At 54.9% G+C, this 15,967-nt stretch overlaps 1 protein-coding gene across 3 annotated transcripts in view; it reads left to right on the forward strand.

Moving 5' to 3' along the window:
- HOMER2 (homer scaffold protein 2) overlaps positions 1-15,967 on the forward strand; it is a 94,106-nt gene that overhangs the window by 11,000 nt on the left and 67,139 nt on the right. The window contains exon 1 of one of the 3 annotated variants that reach the window (XM_058736442.1): positions 12,056-12,245. The exons of the other annotated variants lie outside the window; for them this stretch is intronic. The gene's annotated coding sequence lies outside the window, so the exon portion shown is untranslated. Of the gene's footprint in view, positions 1-12,055; positions 12,246-15,967 lie in introns of those variants that run through there. 3 annotated transcript variants of the gene reach the window in all.

The following is a 15,967-nucleotide window of genomic DNA, read 5'->3' on the forward strand; positions in this document are numbered from 1 at the left end:
GCTGAGGTTGGGAACACAAGGGGAGGTGTACTTTTTTTGTGTGTGTGTGGGGGCAATTATGAGAGTTTAGTTTGGGTGGAGATGATGAATTCCCATCTGTGGTGGGTCTTCCACAGGGTGGCCTCTCTAAGTAGAAATTCGGCTCTGGAGCTCAGCAGTCAAGGTAGAACCAGAGGTACAGATTTGGGAGCTGTCACCTCTGGATTCGGTCTCTCAAGGAGAGGATGGGTCAGGGAGATGACCCGTGCAGCTCTGGGTAAGAGTGACAGTTGAAGGGATGGAGAAGGAGCCAGTAGATGAGACAGAGAGGCCAGAAGAGAGGACACTGAGTGGGGCTTCTGCTCTTGGGCGGAGGCCTCGGAAAGCTTGGGGAAGGGTGGGGACCTACGTGTACCCCAACCACCACTGTGTGGGGAATGGTGTTAGGGCAGGGTGGGTTCTAAGGGGAGCTCTAGCCCAGAGTAAAGCTCCAATCCATTTAAGGCCTTTCGCGGAGTGGGTATGTGGTGAGGAGTGGACCATGTGGCTGAAAATGCAGGAGAGCTTGTGGGCGAGTCAGGGTGGAAGGAAGCTTGACTTTGTGTGATAAACTGAGCGTGTTGGGAGCTGAGGGCAAAGAGGAGGAGGAGATTGAAGATACTAGAAAAAGCGAGAGCCGGTGAGGCTGGGGGCAGGAGCCAGCTGGAGCTGGAGCCTCAGGGGAGGAGTAAGCCTCCGGAGGGGCCCTGGAGGGTCGTCCCCTGAGACCAGGCGAAGGAGCAGGAATGGAGGCATCCTGAGGCCACGGCGGGAAGGGGAACGAGGGGCTGGGTGAATCTGGTTGGCTGGCTGTTCCTTCTCAGCCTGAGCTAACGAACTGAGCGGAGGACCGGGGTAGATGGGGAAGAGGTAAATGGTTTGGTGCATCTGGTCGTGGACGTCGGGGCCGGGAGTGAGCTGGAGGCACATCCACATTGGTGAGTAGCCTTGAGGGCTCAGTTGGGGGTCCCAAGAGCGTGGGTCTGTGAAGGTGCCAGTCACCACAGCTAGAAAACTCGCTAACACGCCCGGCGACCTGGGAGCGAGAGCAGAGGCAGGTGGTCCCGGCCCCAGACGGTGGGCGTTACAGAGACGGCCACCCTGCCTGGACTCCTAGCGCCGTGCCGTCCACAATGGGGGGATGCTGCGCGGGCGGAGGGGGTGCTGCTCTGTCCCCGTCAGTCACCTTTCTGCCCTCGCTCCTCCGAGTAGCCATTGTTCTGTTGTAATAATTATTCCAGACCCTTTCTAAAAAACGCATTAAAATTCTTGCCAGCATGACCTCTTCGAGTAATGAGATCTGTAAGTTTATTAACCTCTGTGAGAAGTGGATTTCCTTGCTCCACGGGAGCAGATAATCTCTTGGAGGGACGAACATTAATGTGCTGACCTGGAGGGTGAGCTCGACGCCTGAGGGTTGGAGGAGGGTGGTGGTGGCTTCTCGGTGCCCACGCACCGCCCCCCCCCCCAACCCCCTCCTGGCCTAGCAGGTGTCTCGTGGAAGATGGGCTGGTTGCTCCTGCACGTCAGTCTCTGTTCAGTCCCATTCAGGGAGTCTCACCATGGCCCAGAGCCGAGATGGTCAGAGAAACCGAGTCGTAAAAATACCGTGTCGCTTTAGATGAGCCTCATTCTTTAAAAAAGGCTTTTTTTAATGTTTATTTATTTTTGAGAGAGAGAGACAGAGCAGGAGCCGGGGAGGGGCAGAGAGAGAGGGAGACCCAGAATCCAAAGCAGGCTCCAGGCTCTGAGCTGTCCGCACAGAGCCCGACGCGGGGCTCAAACTCACAGACTGTGAGATCATGACCTGAGCTGAAGTTGGACGCCCAACTGACTGAGCCGCCCAGGCGCCCCTTATTCTTTAAGAAGGGGAGAGGAGGAGATGGGAGCACAGAGTCTTGTGCAGACAGGAATGTCTAGACTGCATGTTCTTTCACAGAGGACTGGGAACACACCAGAGCTGGCATGGGCGTTAGGATATCTGCCCTGTGACCATGTTGAAACACATCCTCTGTCATCCCCGTGTCAGCCTTCACCTGGGCACATGGATCGAACGGTTGACGTAAGCTCCTTGCAAGGCCTCCGGCTCGGTAGCAGTGATCTGTGACTTCTTCCTCCTTAGTTGGCATTTCAGGCCTGCTGTAACCTAGCCTGACCTGCCTGCCTTCTGGATACACTGAGGACTTGGCCCATGCCCCCCTGTGTCGTTAATCACACAAAACATGTCATTATAATGCAGAGTTATGTCAACATATTACCATGATCTGCGTCTCCCCTATTGTGGCCAACCAGACCGGCACAGTCCAATAGAAACATCAGTGCCACATACGGAATTTCTCATGTTCTAATGTCCGCATTAAAAAAAAGGCAAAAAGAGGGACACCTGGGTGGCTCAGTCGGTTAAGTATCTGACTCTTGATTTCGGCTCAGGTCGTGGTCCCAAGGTTGTGGGGTCAAACCCCACATCAGGCTCTATGCTGAGTGTGGAGCCTCCTTAGGATTCTCTCTCTCCCTCTGCCCCTCTCCCCTGCTTGCACTCTCTTCCTCTCTCTCTCTGTCTCTCTCGAAGATAAAATGAAAACAGTAAACAAGCAAAAAGAAACAGGTGAAATAAGTTCAATGTGTTTTAAGCCAGTATACCCAAAACATCATCATTTCAACATGCAATCAATAATGAGTAAATGAGACATGGTTTCTCTCACCACGGAATTTACATTTTGGTGAAGGAGAAAGACTCCCGTTGTCTCCCCATTACCAAAAAAACAAAAACAAAGCAAAAGACCAGTTGTAAATGGATTTGCAAACAAAATGACTGCAGGTTGTGCGAGGGAAAGCCGCAAGGGCTGAGACGGACTTGGGAGCGTGTGGCTCCAGACGCCTCCCCGAAGACGTGACATTTAAGCTGCTGCCTCGTGTGAAGAACAGGAACAGAGCATTCCAGGTAGAGGGGAGAGCAGGTGTACAGACAGAGTGGGCAGGAGCTGCCTGGAGTGTTTGAGAAATTGAAGTCAGTGAGATTGGAGGGTTTTACCAGGGAGGTGACCCACTCCTCAGCTTGTAAGAAGATCCCCCTGCGCTCTGTGGAGCCTGGACGGGCAGGGGCCGAGTGCGGAAGCAAGAGCTGGGGTTCCTGGGCTCCGGGTGACCGGTGACGGAGGGCACTGTCCGAGGTTAAGAAGGTGGCAGAGGAGAGGGGAAGGAACGGGAGCTTGGAGATGGGTTTGCCAGGACCTTCGGAGGGACTAGCTGTGGGGTAAGGGATGAGAGAGAGGGAGGAAATAAGGAGGACTCCTGTGGTTTCTGGGTTAAGCACCCAGTAGATGTGGGGAAGCCTGGAGGAGGAGCAGGTCAGGAGTGAGGCCGGGGGAGTCAAGGTCAAGGATCCACGTGTCCCGCTTGAGGTGGTGAGTGGAGCTGGGGAGAAGGCAGGTCACTACACGCCTGTGGGGCTCAGCAGACGTCAGGCTGGAGATGGGACAAGGTCATGGTGGAGGGAGGGTGGGCAGGGGAGGAGGGGGCTGGGGGCTGAGCCCAGAGCACACCCCTTGTCTCCTCGCTGGTACTGGACGAGGAGCCGGCCAAGAAGTTGGGGGAGGAGCATCTCGGGAGGAGGGCTTGGACCCCCCACGCTGCACTGCTGAGAACTGCACTCTGAGCAGATGACAGTGGCACCTGCTGATGGCCCTGGCGTGAGCTGGGTCAGTGGTGAGGTGGGGCTGGGAGCCTCGCGCTGGGACAGCGAAGGAGGCTGGGAAGGGGGTTGGCTGTTAGGGGAGCAGAGAGTAGGACGATCTCATAAGAGGCTGCCGGTGAAGGAGAAGTGTATTTAAGGGGCGCCTGGGTGGCTCAGTCGGTTGAGTACCCGACTTCAGCTCAGGTCACGATCTCATGGTTTGTGATTCTGAGCCCCCAGTCAGGCCCTCTGCTGTCAGTGCGGAGCCCGCTTCGGATCCTCTGTCTCCTGATCTCTCTGCCCCTCCCCTGCCCATTCTCGTTCTTTCTCTTTCTCTCAAAAACAGCAAGCAGACAAACAAAGCAAATGTATCTAAGGTAGGAGAGCCCCAGCACACGTGGATGCTGGCAGGGATGACCGGGGAGCCTCGGCCCTGAGAAGACGGCAGAGGTGGGGTTCAGCACCGGGGAAGGGCTGTGCCTTGGAGGGGCGAGGGAGGCGCCCTGCCACGGGAAGGAGGGGAGGGGGCCACGGTAGGAGCAGATACAGGCAGGTGTGCATTTGGTGGAAGATACCTGGGCTCTGGTGGTGCTCCTGGTTTCTCCAAGAAGTGTGGGGCGGGGTCATGTGCCGAGAGCCAGGGTGGAGGGCAGGGTGTGGGAACACGGAGGAGAAGAAGGTGCCGGTTGTCTGGGAGTGGGTGGCGGGCCTGCTAGAGAGCCCCAAGCTTGTGCGCCATTGCTGACTGACAGTTTGAGGTCAGAGAACCGGAATTTACAGGGAGACGTGTCCGCCCAGTTTTGGGGATGCTGCCCAGTGGCCTGGGTGTGGGCCTGGAGGAGGTGGACGGCGGGGCGCGCCAGGCTGGGGCGGAGGGTGTTCACGCGGGACGGGTGGCAGGGACAGACCTCCCAGGCTGGGTAGAGGGCGTGGAGGGAGAGCGTGAGGCCAGGAGGTGGCTGGTGGAGAGCGAGCCGGGCAGTGGATTGGAGGAGTCTGTGGGGTGGGAGGTACCTCTGTGCTGGAAAGTCGCACTCGGAGGGGGCGTTCTCCCGGTGGCGGTGGCGAGGGGTCCCGCGGACGGCTGTGGGAGAGTGCCCTGAAGGGGCGAAGAGGGCCTTGCAGCGGAGGACAAGGAGCTGAGTCCGGGGCGTTGGGGGTCATCCACGTGTGTGGTGACAGTGACAGGAGGTGGGCAGAGGGAGAAGCTGGGCCCGGAGCTGAAGCCCCTGATCAGTGGCAGGAAGTGACGTGGAGGCTGGCGAGCTTGGCTGCAAGGCAGGTGGCGGGGATGGCCGGGCTCTGAGGCCATGGCGAGAGCCACGTGTGGGGGCCACAAGGGCCCGAATCCTCTCCCTCCCCTGTATTCTCCTTACCTGCAAGGCAAGAGGCACAGAGCGGTGTGGGTGCGGGTGTGTGCTTGGCCGTGCGGCCTTCAGGGACTGGCCCGGTTTCGGGGAAGGCGGGAAGGTGCGGGGAACACCCCTGCGGCTGGGCTGCCGGTGCCTGCTGACCTCGGGACAGATTTCGGGGAGTCCCTGGAGAAGGGGGCGGTGCGGGGAGGAGCCTGGAGCCTGAGTGGGGCCGAGTGGCCGAGAAAGGGGGGAGTGCTCACGTCCTGGGTTGCGGTCGTGGGCACATCTCCCCGGGCCTGGGAGGGACTCCGGGCCTTCTAGTGGGAAGGTGAGCTCCGTGTTGAGTCCGCCCCGAAGATGCCCCGAAGATGCGTTCGTCCCAAACGCTGATCGACGCTTTGAAGACCTCAGTCAAGTGTGACGCGGCAGGAATAAAGGAGGTGATGGTCTGCTTTGCTCTGCAGCTGGATGCTGGGTTCTGGCACCGGAGTTCATCCCGGTTTAGACGTGTGTAAAGATGTCTTCAGGAGGAGCAGAGCGGGAGCGGTCTGGACACGTTCCGAGAGGGGGGTTCGAAGGAGGCTGTCTTTTGTTTTTTAAAGTTTGTTTATTTATTTTTGAGAGAGAGAGTGTGTGTGCGAGGGGAGTAGGGGAGGGGCAGAGAGAGAGGGAGAGAGAGAATCCCAAGCAGGCTCTGCGCTGTCAGCACAGAGCCCGGCGTGGGGCTCGAAGTCATGAACTGAGATCATGACCTGAGCTGAAACCAAGAGTTGGACGCTTAACCGACTGAGCCGCCCAGGCGCCTGAAGGAGGGTGTCTTAAAGAGTGGTCTCTCCATGCAGCTCGGGGGTCCGTGAACACCCCTTCCCCAAACTCCATGGAGAATTCTACGTATGTGCTTTTCTGGGGAGGTATCCATCGTTTTTATCAGATTTTCAAAGGGGTCTTTGACCAAAAAGAGATGAGAGCCACTGTTGAAAAGACTTGGGGGTGCATTTAACTGGCGAGGGAGAACTGGGGCCGGAGAGTGAGGGTAGGGGGAGAGGAGAGCAGTTTCCATGCAGACAGCCAGCCATCCTTCGGGGCTCGCTCTGTGTGGACTCAGCTGCCGGAACCTGGCTCAGTGAGAGGGAGGCATAGGGTTTGGCTCTGCGGGCATCTGGGGGAACCTGTGAGCACCTGTCACAGGTGGGGTACGCATCGGGCTGGTGACAGAAGCTGGGGGTCAGGGGCTGTGACTGGCAGAAACTCTGTCCAGATCTTCTGTTCTGATGAAGAATGGCTTGGGGTGTGACCGGGTTTTCTCCGTCCTCAGGGAGAGCGTCTCATGGGCTGGGCTTTGCTGGGGAGACGAGGCCCCCGTGGGTGCTCAGGTGTGCAGCTCTGGGCTGCAGGGGCCCCCGGAAGCCTGCCTTTCTGGAGCCGCGAGAATTAAAGATCATTCTGGGGAGTGGGCCCTCCACCTGTTCGGGGGCCTCAGCTGGCTCCTCTGTGGTGTGGGAACTGTGTTCTCCGTGGTGTTGTCTGAGCTTACCCCCACGTCCCATTCAGGGTGGGGAGCCCCCCTCGTGGGCCCCGTCACGCACCCACGTGGTCTGCGGCACTGGGTTCCCTTCCCCCGTGTGGCATCCTGTGGCACTCGTGGGCCTGGGTTGAGCACAGCTTTCTCCCCTAGCGGGCCCCGCGTGTCCCGAGGGACGGTTGGACTCCTGCCCTACTTTGGCACAGACAAGTGACTCCTGTGAGACAAAAGTGATGATTAATTGAGTTTGGCTTTGTCAGAGCTTCCTCTTTTTTTGTTTTTATGTTTTGTTTTCTTCTTTCAATCTTTTTTTTTTTTTTTTTTTTTCCCCCTAAAAGCAGGCATGCCTCACCAAGGATGGAATATTCTGGAAAACTGGAATTGGAATCCCACGAGTCTGATTGAAAGCCGTACCATTCACTTTAAGGAAGGGAGCTAAAAAAAGCCACTCCTTGGCTTCTCCCATGAATTTTAAATGTTCTGGAAGCTTTGCCCACAAAGGAAACAATGTCTCATTCCTTAAATAATTAAGTAGAGTATCCTGAGAATGGGGTGTCACCCAGGCCTGGTCACGCTGGAGCCTCTGGGGGCCCGTCCCTCAAGGGGAGAGCCTGGTGGGCGCCCCCGGAGGTTCTCCTCAGGAGAATCAGAAAATCGGTGCGGCTTCCGACAGCTGCCTTTCACGCATTCGGTGAAATTGTCACCACCCTGGCGATGTCCTGAAAGAGGATGACGGTGGCATGTGACGTGATGCCAGCTTTGCCCTGAGAGGCTCCGTCCATCCGTCGTTTGTGTCACAGTCTTGTGTCCCCTCACTGCCACGTGACTGCCCACGGGAGAGGACAGTGGCCTCAGGCCAAGCCTGTATCCTCGCAACCACTGTCGTACTGGCACTGGCTTCTGTGTATACTTGGTAGAAATTTCTGGAAAACGTGTGTAGGGAAGAGAAGGCTACTCCTGGCAGAAAGCCTTCCCTCCAGGAGCAGCGGTGGGATCTCAGCACCGGCCGGCTATTCCCCCGCTGTCTGCCCCACTCTGTGATCACCCAGGATCTATGTCACCGAGGCCACAGAATGGCACGCGCCGGGCAGACGTAGGGTCATGCCAGACGGTCATTATGGCATCTTTGTCTGTTTCCGTAGAAGAGCGAGTTCGGCCAGGGTGAGGGGAACTATCTTTATTGCGTATTTCCCTAAAGGTTTATGATTTATGGATGAGGAAACCGGGGTTCAGAGAGGTTCAGTTGGTGAAGGGAAGACCACTGGGCCAGATCTGGTGGGGCTGGTGACCAGGATGTGTGTCGTTCGACTTCTGAGGCTCATGCTCCGCGAAACTTCTGCAGTTTGGCCAGGAAGACGGCCTTTGTTTCCAAAGTTCAACTTATGGTGGGGCGCCTGGGTGGCTCGGTTGGTTAAGCATCTGACTTCGGCTCAGGTCATGATCTCGAGCCCTACATCGGTCTCTGTGCTGACTGCTCAGAGCCTGGAGCCTGCTTCACATTCTCTGTGTGTGTCTCTCTCTCTGTCTCTGCCCCTCCCCTGCTCACACTGTGTTTCTCTCTCAAAAATAAATAAACATTAAAAAAAAAAAAAAAAAAGTACAACTTGTGCCCTAAACTTTGGTTTAGAAGGACGTGTCCCCAGGAAGTTCTGTCAGTACACCTGTATCTTTTTTTTAAGTTTATTTATTTATTTTGAGAGAGAAAGAGCAGGCATGGGGGAGGTGCAGAGAGAGAGAGAGGGAGACAGAGAATCCCAAGCAGGCCCCTCGCTTTCAGCACAGAGCCCGATGTGGGGCTCGATCCCATGAACTGCGACATCATGACCTGAGCCAAAGTCAAGAGTTGAGTGCTTAACCGCCTGAGCCCCCCAGGCACCCCAGTCAGTACGCCTTTAAAAGGGAGGGTTCAAAGGAGGGATTTGCTCTGATGTGCCCTCACAGCCGTTCACACATCTGTCTGAGTGTTCCACAGATTTCTTCCGCCCAGAATCTACTGAGCCGTCGTTTTTGTCTTTCCTTCCTCATCCTTCTGCCTCCCACTTTCTCCCTGGGTCCTTTTATTCTCAGATTTCAGTGGACATTCTCAGAAAGATTTAATTCTTTAGTGTCGTTGAAGTGAATGTTGTGATCACATCTACCGAGACGGGTTTCAGATCACGCGATAGGAATCTACATTCTGCATCTCCATTAAGTAAGTCCCTGTGGGCCTCCGTCTACATGCGATCAGTTCTGTGGGCCTCTGTCTACATGTGATCAGTTGTATCCGTATCAATCTCGACAGCAGGGCTGTAAGTTCTGCAAAACCCACATGCTCACCCTCTTCGTGGCAGCAAGTCAGGATCTCTCAGATTTGTCAGTGGTTCTTGCTGTACGTGGTTGTCTGCTCTCTTTGCCTCAAAGATGCATGAGAGCCCTTCCTTCCTTCCTTCCTTCCTTCCTTCCTTCCTTCCTTCCTTCCTTCCTTCCTTCCTTCCTTCCTTCTTTCCCTCCCTCCCTCCCTCCCTCCCTCCTTCCCTCCCTCCCTCCCTCCCTCCCTCCCTCCCTCCTTCCTTCCTTCCTTCCTTCCTTCCTTCCTTCCTCCCCTCCCCTCCCCTCCCCTCCCCTCCCCTCCCTCCCTCCCTCCCTCCCAAGTGCTCTAGCTGTGATGTTGTAGCTGGGACTCTCCCGCCTGTAATAGAAGGTTTTGCCCATGAGACCTAACTGGGAAAAGTGCCTCAGTGATGGGGTTTTCAGGCCTGGTTTTCCAATCAAATGGCACTTGGTCTCCATAGAAGTTGAGGGTTTCAAGCCCCTTCATCCTAGGTAAGGGGTCAGACTGAGTCTGAAGTAGTGAAATGTGGTGTTCTCCATGCATCTGCTAAAACTTGTTTGGTTTATTCATCTGTCCCTTTCCCTGGAGCCGGTCTCTCACCCACAAATGGTTAAACTAACCCGGTGAATGACGGGTGCAGCTTGAAGAGGAAGAGACAGGCTGGAAATTGACCTGATACCTAGATGGGACCTTGTTAAGTGTGGGTTGTTTTTTTTTTTTTCCTAGAAGAAGTTCATGGTGAGGGTCTTCTAGGTAATTGGGTTTTAGAATGAAAATTTTCAAGTGATCTCTGGCGCTGTTCTTGGTAACTGATATCATCAGTTTCCCCTCATCTGTAGGACCACATCTTTGCATGGCAGAGACAGAAACCACTGTATGTGCTCCTATCTCTGTGTCCAAGGGCTTCTGGTGTGTCCTTGGGTTTATCAGAGTCAACAGCTCAGTTTAGCTCGCCTGGGTCAAGGTGGCAGCCAGCGGGAGCGGAGCTGAGCTCCAGGTGGAGGTTACCTTGTAAACAGCAGTTAGCCCAGCAGTGAGTGCCTTACATCCTACCTGTGCTCCAGCATCCAGTCAGCTAAGTAACATTTACCGAGTACCTCCAAGAGTGACGAAGATGGATTTGGCCCTGTCCTTGTAGGGAAAGTAGATGTTGAGTAATTACAAAACAGCTCATTGTAATTCATTAATTCAACAAGTATTTGTTTAGTGTCTATATTTGCACTAAGAGCTGTTCGCTTATTGAGGATATCGGTAACCAGACAGACGAGGAACCCTGTCTTCATGAAGCTCATGTTTGAATGACACATACAATAAGTTAAAATAGAACAAATAGGGGCTCCTGGGTGGCTCGGTCGGTTGAGCGCCCAACTCTTGATTTCGGCTCAGGTCGCGATCTCACAGTTCATGAGTTTGAGCCCCACATGCTTTGGATTCTCTTTCCCTCTCTTCTCTGTCCCTCCCCTGCTCATTTGCTCTTTCTCTCTCTCTTTCTCTCAAAATGAATAAACTTTAAGAAATGAGTAAAATATAACAAGTAAATTTTGTGGTGTAAGGGAGGAATACTTTTCCTCTCTTCCTTTTCAGATTCTTTGCTGGTCTAATAATTTAAATGGACATAAAACAGATTAAGAAGAGAAAATGTTAACTATGTACGGGAGCCCCAAAGATACGGGGCTCGAAGAAGTGACCAAAGCAGGCAGCCTTTTCACCTTTTAGACAAAGAACCAATAAACTTGGGCAGAATTGAGGAGACAGGTTTGAGCTTGGTGTGCTGGATGAGTGAAGAAGTAGCAGAGTTTGGTTACACAGCCTTCGAGCCTTGGATTTCCTGTCTCTGGTGATAAGGATGCTCTTCGTCCTCCTGGTCCAGGGAGGACATCTTCACATGGGAGATTCACCTCCTGCTTTTAGGGAGACAAAGAAGACTCAGATTATCCTTCTCGGACCTGATGTTTCTAAAGTAACTTTAGGGGCACGTGGGTGGCTCAGTCGGTTGAGCATCCGACTTGTGATTTCGGCTGAGGTCATGATCTCACTGTTCGTGAGTTCAAGCCCCGCATCAGGGTCTGTGCTGTCAGTGTGGAGCCTGCTTGGGATTCTCTCTCTCTCTCTCTCTCTCTCTCTCTCTCTCTCTGCCTGCCCCTCCTCCCCTAAAATAAATAAATAAATAAACTTAAAAAAAATAAAGTGACCTTAATTAAAAATAACAAGTATGCCGAAGTGTTGTATTTGGGGGTGGCAGGTGTTAAGTGCCATGGGAAACCAGTGGGTAAAGATGACTGGAAGTATGATAGGCTGGGCTGGAGGGGGTGTCTGCTTGCAGAGGGAGAGGCAGGTAATGAAGATTCTGGATAGGCTGGAATTACAAATCCTGGGCAGGTTATGACTGAGGGTTGCAGGGCTGAGGGGAGGGAAAAGGTGGGGGGAGGCTCATCTGTGTGTGTGTATTGAAATGACTGAGAAGGCTGGGTCATGTAAGACAGAGGGATGAGGCCTAGGAGCTAAAATCATGGAGAAGTGAGGGAGTGACACGGGGGTTGCTGATTGGCTGTGCTGAGGGTGGTGGACTGGGAGGGGTAGGGTGGTAAGTGAGAAGGGGTAGGGGGGTGGCTGGGGAGGGGGAGGGGGTAGGGGTGGGTAGGGAGGGGGAGAGGGGAGGGGGGTGGATGGGGAGGGGTAGCGCGGTGGGTGGGGAGGGGTAGAGTGGTGGACTGGGAGAGGTAGTGGATGACAGCCGGAAGAGGAAAGATTGAAAGCTGGGGAGTTTTGGGGGGAGGGAAAAGGTGTCTGGAGGGGCAGCGAGGAAAACAGTGGTCCGGCCGGGTGCAGTGCTCAGAGGGGGAGTTACAGGGCCGGCAGTCGGGGTCTGGGGGCTGCTGTGCTACAGTATTTTATTTAAATATGTATTTGGTCGTCTTCCCATCCCTGGCACAGAGCTCCTAAAACCTTTGGAATTTCCCGGAGCTGAGAGCCAGAAAGGTGTCTTTTGTTATGTTAACGAGGTGGCTTTTGGAAAGGTCCTGGGGAAGGCAGTTGGGGGGGAGGGGGAGGGGGTGAGCCAGCCCTGTGGTGACGTGGTTGGAACTTTCAGTCCCCGCCCCCTTCGAGGAGTGGACCCGGCTGGAGTCTGCATCAGCTGGCAGTGGCCAGTGATGTCATCAACTATGCCCACATAATGAAGCCTCCATGAAACTCCAAAAGGGTGGCTGGGAGGGCTGCTGGGTTGGTGAACACATGGCGATTTGGGGATCGTGGTGCACCCAGAGGGCATGGAGACTCTGCACCCTGTCCCCACAACGTGCCCCATGAGTCACTTCCATCTGGCCGTTCCTGAATGACATCCTTCCAGAACGAGCTGGTGATCTAGTGAGTACAAAGTTTCTCTGAGTTCTGTGAGCCGCTCTAGCAGATTGATGAGCCCAAGAAGTGGGTGTGGGAACCTCCTAGGTACAGCTGGTAAGTCAGGAGCACAGGTGACAGCCTGGACTTGCAGTTGGCAGCAGAAGTAGGAGCGAGGGGCTGGTCACGTGGGCTGAGCCCTTCCCCCGTGGGGTCTGAGGCTGTCTGCAGGTAGACCGTGTCAGAACTGAGGTGGATTGTAGGACACCCAGCTGGTTGTCTCAGAGAACTGCTCGGTGGTGGTGGTGGGGGGGGGGGAACCACACATTAGGCAGCATCTTAGCTTGCCCGAGGAAGTGCCATTTGAGAGGGTGGCAGGTGGGAAGGTGTGGTCCAGGGACAGTCAGGAGGGAGTAGGTACTTTCAGGGCCGCAGTCAGAAGGAGGCCTGCCTCACGTTGGCGCGGGGGGTGGGGGTGGGGTGCATGGAGCTTGGGAGAAAAGGAGGTTTCCCAGGTTATTTGTTTAGTGCTGTGGGAAGAAGAGATCTGTTTTGGTATTTGGAGGCTGCAGAGAGACCCTGGGGGGCCCAAGGGAGGTTTTCTGTAGCCACCCAGGAGGCGGGCTGTATTGAAACGACAGGTGAGCCCCACCTTACTGATCTGGTGGTTGGTTGATCAACATGGTCCAGACGGGCCTCAAAGGCACCTTTCGGGTCTGTGAGCCCTTGGTCAGGAACTGGAGCTCAGACAGAATTTTCTGGACTCTCTGCTGCCTACTGGGACTTGGGGAAGGGCTGTGGGGATGCTGCAGGAAGGCAGCCTATGTGAGAGACAGATAAGGATGTGAGCCTCTTTGCTCAGGGACCTGCCGAGTTCCTCAAGAGCGTCTCAGCCTGACCGTGGTGATGGGGAGAGGGGAGAGTGGCCGGGCCATCTAGGGAGGGGGTCAGTGGAGCACGGGTGTGGGACATCACTGGGAACACACAGAATAGACTGGCATGAAGGGTGCCTGAAGCCCTGTGTGTTGGGCTCAGGCAGTTTAGGTGACTGTCACTTAATGACTATGGCATTGGGCAGGTTACTGTATCGTGCCCCCCTTTCTGTTTTCCTCTGTAAAACGAGCAGTCAGATGCTGATTTCTCAGGGTTGGTGGGAAAATCAGGTGAGCTATGACGTCAGTGCCCAGCAGGATCAAGGCACACAGTGGGAGACGGCACCTGCTAAAGCCTCCGGAAGTACCTCCAGGAGGTTCTGCTGAGACGGGAGGGGAGGATCGAGGCATTGCTGTGTGACCATGGAAAGGTATTTCCACCTGAAAAAACACACAGAGGAGGGGAGCGTGAATTTCACTCGAGATGTGAATGTGCACACAAACCCGCGCATCTGAGAATGCAAGCTTGATGCAGAGCACTTGGAGAAGATAAAAATGAAGTGGGGAGAAGTCTACACACAGCCATCTGGCCCTTTGGAGGAGACGGGCGACGTGTCCTTGGTGCAAGGGAACAGGCACGGGCTGTTCTGGGGCCAGACTCTGGGCCGCACACACGGGCCCCAGCTGGCTGGCACCTGCCGGCTGCCTCATTCTGCTAAAAGCCGAGCATCAGACCTTTTCTGAAAGAGCGAAGAAACCAGAGAAGACCCAGTTTTGTAGTCCCACATTGGGTGCGTTATAACCTGGAGCCCACACACAGCAACCAGAGCATTCCACAGAGTGACGGGGGACACGACATGCTTCTATTAGGCATTTGTTTCTGTCTGTTGCAGACCTACCGGGACTCTGGACGTTTTCCTTCCAAACCTGAAGAAGTAGGACGTATTTGCTGGGTGCTTGCTCCTGTCCTCTCTTGTTCTCTCTTTCTCTCTCTCTCTCTCCTCTGCTCTCTCTTCTTCTTCTTTTTTTTTTTTAATGTTTATTTTTGAGAGAGAGAGAGAGAGAGAGAGAGGCAGAGAGAGAGAGACAGAATCCCAAGCAGGCTCCAGGCTCTGAGCTATCAGCACAGGGCCCGATGCGGGGCTTGAACCCACAGACCACGAGATCATGACCTGAGCTGAAGTCAGACACTCAACCGACTGAGCCACCCAGGCAGCCCTCTCTCTCCTTTGTCGAGACACGTTTACTGCTGCCAGGTTCTGGCTGTGACACGGCACAGAAGATGTGGTCAGTGGCCATCGAGCCCACACTGGCAGAGTTGTGCTTTCAGGCCAGGCAGGGCACATTGGAAGAGGTCACCTGTGCCGCACACTGGGGATTAGGGAGGAGGTTGCCGGTAGGGAAGCCATATGCTGGGCCTCCAGCCGCCCTGTGCAGCCTGGAGCTGGGGCGGTCGATGCGTCTCAGGCCCATGTGTGTGCGTGTGCCTGGGAGGAGAGCGTTACCTGCCAGGTCTGCTGTAGAGAGAGTTTCCGCTGCTGTCCAGCAAGGACCTGCCTTCCTACCCTGTGGAAGTGCCAGGATCCCGCCAGCTGGCAGCTCGTCCCCCGGGCCCTCTGCTACTTGAGTTCACTCAAAGCTCCTGGCTTCAACTTTGAGCTCTTCCTCTGTCAAGGCCCTGCGGGGCCTTTGGAAATGAAGACCGATCCCTGCTCAAGGGGGCTCCTCCCCCAGTCTGGGGGGTATGGCACACGACTAGGTCCCCCCCAAACGAGACAGAGTGGGAGGGTGCAGAGAGCTGGGCTCCAGGGAGAGAACGCGGTCTGGTGGTGGAAACAGGTGCTTCAGATGGAAGAGGGGACTGGTTTGCACTTTGTCTTGATGGATGAGAGGATTCTGACCGGTGGGGGGGTGGACACACACGAGAGGCATCGCCTGAAGGCACAGGGACTTCTGTCAAGCCTGGAGGTTGGGTACAGGGATCGACGGGGAGGAGACCACAAAGTCAGGTGGAGACAAAGGCTGGTGAGGATTCGAATTCCAGCTCCGGGGGCTGCCTTCAGAGCCTGTTGGTGAATAGCTGGACAGGGTGGACGCCTGTGGTTGGTTTGAATGGGATGCGGCCGACACGGCGTAGTACAAGGGGATCCGGCACAAAAACGGCTGCCTTCATTCGTGGGTCATTGTTTGAGGTCTACAAGGGCTAACTTTCCGTGGACCGCGGCCTCTCGCTCCTTCCGAGCCCGCATATGCCTCGCGTTGTAAGGCACTGTGGGCGCAGACTATTTCTGTGCTCCTTCAAACGCCCGTGTTTATTTTTAAACTTGGGCCTTTGTGAAACAGGGATGTATCCTGCGGGCTTTGCTTTTGAGTAAAAAGGTTCTCTTGGACTGATGGAACCAGAAAAGATGTGCTGATTTAAAGCTGTCCATTCTTTTCATTTAACGCCTCCACACATGCATCCGGCATTAGAGGGAAGGCCACCGAGGCACTTTGCTTGTTTAAAAGAAAAAATCCTGGAAAGAGGAAGCTCGCGTGCCGTTTCCCACTTCCTCCACATGCACCGGCAGATCTGTGCCTTGAGCAGCGGAGCTCGGACAGGGAGGAGGTCGGACAAGGTGGGCTGTGAGTCTGAACCCTGCTGTACCGCCACCCCCCCCCCCCCCCCACTCAGCTCCCACCAAGAGGAGTCAAGGACGAGGGGCTTAGAATAGAATGTCTGTTATCACTTCAGCATATGCAAGTTGTAACTGAAAAATTAACGAGAGTAACTCAGCGTCCAGGATGGGAGATTCAGCACACACGACTTCCCTCCGCCTTCCCTCCGCAGAACCCATTAAAATGATAATAAAACGATTACTAGCAGCATAATCCTAC

Source organism: Neofelis nebulosa, chromosome 7 (genome assembly GCF_028018385.1).
Source record: "Neofelis nebulosa isolate mNeoNeb1 chromosome 7, mNeoNeb1.pri, whole genome shotgun sequence".
In the NCBI taxonomy this organism is placed as follows: Eukaryota; Metazoa; Chordata; class Mammalia; order Carnivora; family Felidae; genus Neofelis; species Neofelis nebulosa.